At 58.8% G+C, this 2,513-nt stretch overlaps 1 protein-coding gene across 1 annotated transcript in view; it reads right to left on the bottom strand.

The window, feature by feature from the left end:
* SORCS2 (sortilin related VPS10 domain containing receptor 2) overlaps positions 1–2,513 on the bottom strand; it is a 145,861-nt gene that overhangs the window by 45,379 nt on the left and 97,969 nt on the right. The gene's annotated exons all lie outside the window — the stretch shown is intronic.

The raw sequence follows: 2,513 nt of genomic DNA, 5'->3' as shown, positions 1-2,513 counted from the left end.
GCTGAGGGGCGAGCGCTGAGGGGCGAGCACTGAGGGGTGAGCGCTGAGGGGTGAGTGCTGAGGGGCCACCACTGAGGGGCCAGCACTGAGGGGTGAGCACTGAGGGGTGAGCGCTGAGGGGTGAGCGCTGAGGGGCCAGCAGGTGGGGGCCACGCTCGGACGCCAGGGCTCCACTGTCTTGGCCACACAGCCACGCCCCATTCTGTGCCTCAGCTTCCGGTCTGCAGAGTGGGGTGCCCCTGCAGGGAGAGTGTAACAGGCCCCGGCCAGGCCGTCCTCCTCAGAACTCCACGAGGCGACTCCAATGGCACCGGGGCGCAGCGCTGGGCAGGTGGGGAAACCGAGGCACAGAGACGGGAGGCCACAGGCCAGGCCTGAGGGAGCCGAGGTCCGGATGTGAGCGTGACTCCCGAGCCCAGGGCTTCAGGGGGCGCGGCAGGGAGGGGTGGGCACAGCTGTCTGAGGGCAGGCGTGGGGCTGGGAGACACCTTCTGCGGGGCGCCCCACGGGCAGGGCCTTCCACCCTACCATCCCCCAACCTTTCGGACCTCACGGACCAGTGGCCACGGACACCGGCTGGCGGCCGCTGCTCTAGGGGGCACTTCCCGCCGAGACAGTTACACACACGGAGAGTCACCGAGCGGCCTCCGCGTGAACCAACGGTGATCCGATGGGTCCTTCATCTCCAGGGAACCGAGTGAGCTCCCAGTACGTTCACCAGTCCCCTCGTGCCCAGACCCTCTGTCCCCGGCAAACCGAGGGCCCGAGGGACCCACGCACACCTGGGAGTCCTGGGCGACGTGCCCCGAGCTGTCGTCTGTGCGGAGGGCAAATGTGGGGGAGGGGGAGGGGGCCAGCGATCAGAGGCGCGTGTTGGCAGAGATGTTTAGTGACGGGCACCTGTGTGCTCACCCAGACACACGGGTCAAACGCCAGGCAAGTGTGACTCCCGGGCGTGCCACACTGACCACGCCCCAGGGCAGGGAGCATCAGTGTGTCGGTGATGAGGGCACAGAGCGAGTCTCATGTTCTCAGTGGAAAATGCATAACAGAGGGACGAAGGGTTATGACGCAGCCATAAAAGAGGAGGGAATCGGCCATTTGCGACAGCGCGGATGCACTTGCGGGCATTATGCTGCGTGAAGTGAGTCAGACAGAGAAACACACATCCCCTATGATCTCACTTATACGTGGACTCAAAACCCAGCTCCGACCAGAGGCGGCCTGGCGGCACCGAGGCTGCAGCCAGGCAGACACGTGGCTATAAAATAAAGTCCTGAGGGTGTCCAGTGACCAGTGACAGCTTGGTGACCAGTGAAGAAACGCACTGCGTGTTTGAAAGTTGCTAAGCAAGTACAGTAGGTCCTCGGGTGACGTGGGAGGTCCGTTCCTACGACGTAACGCGATTTCCGCCGTAAGTCGGAACCCCCCACAGAAGCGCCTACGTCACTCACATGGAGCACACGCACAGCAGTAATGAAGGGAAACAGTGAACAACAGTGTAAAGGAAGATAACAATCCCTGCCCTTTACGTGTGGTAAATAAATAATAAAAAACAAAGCACATATGTACACACGTCAAAATGACGGAACTTTTTTTTTAGAAATAAATGGGAGATGGTGACGGAACCACAAAACGACGTACTTTGAGTCCGATGTAACCCGAGGACCGTCTGTAGGTTCCTAAAAGCTCTCATTACAAGAAAAAAAAAGCTGTAACATGTGAGGTCATCGATGTTAACTAGCCTATTGCGGTGATCATTTACACACAGAATCATGTTGTCCGCCTGAAACTAATATAATGTTATATGTCAATTACACCTCAATCTAAAAGAAATGAATAGAAGGAAACACAGGGGTGTTAATAATGGTCGGTGTTAAGTGGCGGGGTTAGAAGAGGTTTTCATGTTAAATAAACGTTTATTTGGAATCATTTTAGATCCACAGAAGGTTGCAGAGTTCGCACAGCCCCGCCCACAGGCTCCTGCTACTCAGGCCTCCCTCAGCAGACACAATTGGATACAACGTTGCAACGAGGGCACTGACTTGGACACATGTCTGAGCGCCCGTTCCACCAGCTTTCCCACTCATGTCCCTCTCTGACCGGACCCAGCCCGGATCCCACATGACGGTTAGTCCTCCCGTCCCCTCAGGCCCTCTGGGCTGTGACCGCATCTCAGACGCTCCTTGCTCTTCATGACCTTGGCGTTTCTGAGGGACCCTGGTGAGGCATGTTGCAGGATGTCCCTCAATTTCGGTCTGCCTGACGTTTTTCTCGTGGTGACATCGGGGTTCTGGGTTTTGGGAGGAAGAGCATGGGGGGCAGAGCCATCCTCGTGGGACCATCCCCAGGGCACGTGCCGTCCGTGCGGCCTGTCCCCGGGACGCTGCCCTCGCGGGCTGGGCCGTGCAGCTCCGTGTTCTCCTCGGCCGGTTCCTCTTTGCCCCTCCCACTGTCCCTGTGGGAGGTCATGTCAGCACGGCCCACACCTGAGGAGTGCGGGTGGGCTCCCC

Source organism: Myotis davidii, unplaced genomic scaffold (genome assembly GCF_000327345.1).
Source record: "Myotis davidii unplaced genomic scaffold, ASM32734v1 scaffold937, whole genome shotgun sequence".
In the NCBI taxonomy this organism is placed as follows: domain Eukaryota; kingdom Metazoa; phylum Chordata; class Mammalia; order Chiroptera; family Vespertilionidae; genus Myotis; species Myotis davidii.
The sequence above is the reverse complement of the archived record's forward strand: the minus strand, read 5'-3'. Positions and strand labels throughout refer to the sequence as shown.